The sequence below is a fragment of the Pundamilia nyererei genome, unplaced genomic scaffold, assembly GCF_000239375.1.
Source record: "Pundamilia nyererei isolate P.nyererei 1_Seehausen unplaced genomic scaffold, PunNye1.0 scaffold00013, whole genome shotgun sequence".
Classification (NCBI taxonomy): Eukaryota; Metazoa; Chordata; class Actinopteri; order Cichliformes; family Cichlidae; genus Pundamilia; species Pundamilia nyererei.
The window spans coordinates 2,819,298-2,824,828 of record NW_005187414.1 but is presented as its reverse complement, the minus strand read 5'-3'; positions in this window follow the sequence as shown (position 1 = coordinate 2,824,828).

The following is a 5,531-nucleotide window of genomic DNA, read 5'->3' as shown; positions in this document are numbered from 1 at the left end:
AATATTGTTCCTATCGTTTAAACAAAACAATGAACGATAAAATACACACACACACACACACACACACACACCAACACACACACACACACACACCACCATATATGTGTGGTGTGTGTGTGTGTGTGTGTGTGTGTGTGTGTGTGTGTGTGTGTGTGTGTGTGTGAGTGTGTGTGTGTGTGTGTGAGAAACAGAGAGAGAGAGAAGAGAGAAACGACTGTCACTGCTTATATACATTTCCTGCTATGTCTTACGTAACAGCTGCTGTTCAAATAACAAGAAAAGTGATGATAACTAATTTGGGGTCTTGGATTCATTGCAATTAGCACTTGTAACGATTCTCCCAATTTTTAGGCAAACAATTTGCCATTAAGCTCAGGAAACATAATCTGCAAATTTCGTGGCGGGATTTAACAACGTGATGACATTGCGTTTTATTAGGAACAGTGTGAGAGCTCTTACCCTACTCCTCCCTCCCTCTCTGCTAGGTCCACCCTCTCGTTAGCGTTGGACGTCCTAAAGCCCGGGCCTTGGAATTAACCCAGAATAACCTTCGCTTGGGCGTCAACTGAACGCCTTTTTCCGCTGACGTTTTTTATGTGCCGAGAAGATACAAAACAATGCGTCACTGTGTATACTGTGCAATAAATTAATTCCACTATTAATGCCTTAATTACGTATTACTTCATGGGAGAAACACTGCCATGGACCATATTTGAAGTACACAGGCAGGGAAGAGATCTCTGTTGTGAAAGCGTGCAGCAACAATGGCATTTCCTGGACACACAGCCAGGGTTTTGTGGTGGACCTCCTTGTTGTACTTCCTGTTCTTTTCCTGTTTGGTACATGTCTAGTGGGGAAACGTGCCTGGCTGTCAGCACACAGTGCTGGATAATATGTGACTGTTTGTACAATCCTCCTGCTGTAAAGCAGCATTACGCTCCTTTCTGGATCCATCATTTGCATGTATTTGTTTGGTTGCTGGAGGAATATTTCATGTGAACAGGGCTGTTCAGACTCTTTAAAAACCCATTCCCACTTTTAGCCTTCTAGATGGCACTGTTGTGCTATGGAAAGGTTGAGCCCCATCTGTTCCTGTACCTGCAGTCAGAGGTTATATGCTGGTGCTGTCGGTCAAATATAGTTCAGAGTTAAGCGGTCTCGGCGTGTTGCTTCGGTGTCACATCCGCAATTAAGACACTGATGATAAAATCTGATGATTTAATTCTCTAATCAATGGTCAGCCCTCCTCTCAAGGTGGTAACCTTGTTTGTGGATTAATGCAACATCAGCCTGGTCAGCTCTTACCACTGTGCACAAATGCAGTTAAGCACCCATCCATTCCAAACCTGATAAAGGTGATAAGGATCCAGCTTTAATAGGATCAGAGGCAGGGTTAAAAGGTACAGGGACGTGCTCTCATGGATGCAGATAGTGCAAGGAGCTTTTACGTTGATGGTATTCGTTCTGATGAGACTGTGGAAACCATACTAACGTAAAATGAGCAAACAGTTTGTTTGTTCTTGGTATGACCTCTGTCTTCTCGTAATTATTAGCTTTATCCCTTAATCAGATCTGATGCATTGGATAGTCATTACACTGTTATTTGTTAATAATACAAATTCTATGTTATGTTACGCGTTATGATAACTGTGGAACAGATTCATCTCTGAGATATAACCTTAACAGTATCACAGACCTTTTTGTTTTTCAGCTGCTACTATCGCACGTCCAAGGGTTCCCAACTAAAGCAAGTGAGGCAGCAGTCCCAGGTACTGAGCTCCAAGAGCTGAAAAGATATTAAAAATTGACCTCCATTCCTGCCAGGGGTGCCAGATCTGTAGTTTTCCTAGAAGAGTGGGTTAAATAGGGTAGAATTAAAATGTATGCCCTTCTCTTCTTCTTTCAGCTTGTCTTGTTAGGTGGATCATCTGCCTCACTATCTGCATGTCCTCCTTCATTGCATCCATGAACTTTCTCTATGGTCTTTCTATTTTCCTCCTGCCTGGCAGCTCCTCTTCTGCACATGTCCAAAACACCTCAGTCTTGACTCTTTAACTTTGTCTCCAGCTCACTCCCAGTGAAACTCTTAGCACCTTCCAATCTGTATACTCAAATCCTAACAAACTCCTAATTAAAGTTGCCAACTCTACTGGTATTGGGCTTTTTCTTTTGGTTTTCGCTTTATTTTGGCTAGTTGTGATTGGCTGTTAGACTGACTTGTTGCATGCCAACCCTGATTTTAACAGACACATGGGCAAATGAATGCTGAAGAGGCCTGATTTTGTATATCTTCCGTAATTTGGATGACCATGATTTCATTTTTTGACTTTGTATCTTACTTAATATAATGATTAACTGGTCAATGAAACAAACAAGCCCATAATTACTCTCATTGCCTTACTTGCAGTTATAATATAGTTGTCCTACACAGTACTATAGGAATGAAAGTAGCAATTAGTTAACAAGCTTCCAGCCTTTGAGAGTTATTTAACTTTTCTTACTATTGCTACATACAGTTTTCAAGGCTGTTGATATCTAGCATTTTTTAAAAATCTTGCTTCTATGTTCCTGAGCAATAAATATATAATGAATACTGAAGTCAGTGCAGATCTTAAACTTGCATTCTTTCTAATGGCCACCAGGTGATGACTCCACTGTATGCAAGAAGACGCTCCAGTGTGCAGAAGTGCGTGACTGAATGACATATCCTTGGTAAATGTTTCCAAATGTGTTTATGGTCTTAATGCTAATATTGGGTCACTTTGAAATTATAGAAACAGTTGGACTAAAATAAACATTAAGCAGGCTGTTTTCTCATTGACGAGTTGCTACTGAGTGAGGCCTAAGTCACAGTGATTATTCCCATCATACATATACAGTCTATGCTAAGATTAATGGGGAATTTGCCAGATGGGGGAATGCTAAGATCCTATCTGTCGATGCAATGGCAGAAAATGACAACTTGTATTGTGAGTTCTTGTTTTCTTTATGAACTGGCTGTGAGTTTAACTGACCCGTGCTGTAGTTCGTCTGATGTTAACATTTCAACATCTGCAGCCCGCTTTAAAATAATATGGTCTGTTATGGGAACTGATCAAAGGGATTTTTTTCATCCTCTCCCCATCTCTGGTTAGACATGAGGATCTATTGTCTATAAAATATTTGAATCTAAATGCAACATGAGAGTAATTATGCCTGGGAGCATATGTACCTCAAGCCTCCTCTTTCAAGCAAACATCAACTTTCCAGCCAACTGATATTCAGCTTTAGCCTAGTCATGCTACCTGTTGGTGTTTTTTCAAAATTTGCCCAACAACAGCTTCATCCTCATCATGAAAACGGAAAATTATCCTTGTAATTTATTCGTATTCAAAAGGAGAACACTGCACATAGCAACTCTTTCCCTGGGCACCTGGCTGATTGGATACCTGCAGTGACTCAGACATACTATGAATGCAAAAACTCTTTACAGATATTGATTCTTTCACTGATCCGCGGTGCTATAAAACCAATGTGCCTGCTCTTGCATCATAATCCAAATACCTTATTATCATAATCTACCCAGCGTGATGCCCCAAGAAAACTTCCCTGATGAGAAAAACATCACAATTACAATATCTCCATTGACAAGGTCATATGTCCCCGCCAACGTTCTTACAGTGTAATTCAAACAGGGCATTATTTCCCATTCACCGAAGATGCATTCCTGCTCTCTGCTGCAATTTCCCCGCTTTGATGTCATCTAATGAAATCATCAGGAGAATCAATCTCTCCTCCTATTCCCACGACAGCCTATTAAGACCCAGCACTAGAGGAAGTCTAGGCAAGCAGCCATTTTTAACTTCGGCGGTGTCTAAACGCAGGGCGATAACAAATGATGAAATCAAAGTGGTGCACAAGTAAGAATATAAATGAGTATAAACGAGGGTGCTCGTCGCTAGGAATTACGCTCCGCTTCGCAGAGAATTTGCAAGTCATATCCCAATCAATGATCCATCCCGGCGCTCACTAATAATTCCTGTAATCAATGCTTCCAACAATCGTGTAGGGACAAAGTGTTAATTAGAGCACCGCTTGTGACACTGTAAACGGCTAAAGGGAGAATAGTCAGTATGGGCGTAGCATGGAGGAGGATTAGGTGATACTCATATGAGCAATATTACTCCACCATCGTCATTCCTTGTTGCTTGTTTTATAAATGAAGACATCAGCTGCCGTGGTTATAATCCATCAGGGAGTGGAGCAGTCCATCCCATATGGGCAAGAAATTAGAAAAATCTTGTGGCCTTCTTCTGAGTTTTCTTATCAAGTTACGTATACATCAAGCAACCACACAATATAAGACAACTTTTTAATATTGTAGGCAATGGGAAAGGAAAAAAATCTATACGCGCACCTCCACAATGTTGGATGGATCCTGTCGCCACTGTGCAGCAGCTAGGCTGCTTTCTGACTGACACCACCATTAGAGATGGTTACACCTGTCTAAACCTCGCCTCTGTCACAGATTATCAGCAGAGAGAGCCACTGAGAAGAGGACAGAGCCTCCTCCATGGAGTCAGGTAAGGCAGGCGGGACAGACAGATTGACAGGTGGACTATTTTCCAGAGAGCAGTAGACTCTGTCCAGCTCTACACCGCTTGCATAATGAGGAGTGACTTCTGGCGTGAATGTGCGCAGATGAGGAACTAATGATAAGAACGTGATTGAGGGGCACAGAGGTTGCTCAGGTGTGTGCTGCTGTTAGTGCTGAGTGTCAGTTTGACATATTCAATTTCCAGACTGTGCGGCTTTGTAAACTGTACTAACTCTATAAATATCCCAGTATGTGTTTGAGTGAAAAACCATATCAGGCCCAAAGGGGAATATTTCAAGATTACAATATAAAATAAACATTGTAAGTAGAAGACTGCTGGAACATAATGTAGGTCATGTTTTTTATGCTAAATGTTCAGCACATAAATATTTTTTTTCTGCCAGTTAAAGACGGTATGAATATTTCATATATTACAATCAGCATTAATACTTTGACTTTTTTAATGGCACAGAAATAAGATGTAAACACAGCCCTGACACATTTTAAACTTACCAAGTTAATTAATAAGTAAGCAGCAGACAAGGGACAACACCTTAATTTGCAGTCAAATGTTCCCTTATATTTACTAGCGAGGTGCTAATTTGATCTTCCAGGCTACATCCAAAACAATGAGCTAAAAGAGGATAAAAAGGGTCTGCAAAGCTATGGTGGAATCATGGGAAGGCAACAGCAACTCAAATCCCTCATTACAACCAAGATATGCAGAACAGCTTCTCTGAATGCATAACTTGTCAAACCCTGAAGAAGATGGGCTTCAGCAGCAGAAGACCACAACAGGTGTGTTCTAAGCCTTTCTGCTTAGAACACGAAAGTGAGGATGTGTTAGGTGTGGCCGTGTGCAGGCAGGAATAGGACCCAAGGTGCAGACTCCAGAGACAGAACTTAAACAAAAACAGCTTTAATGCTGAACGCAAACATGACATAACTGGAAAAA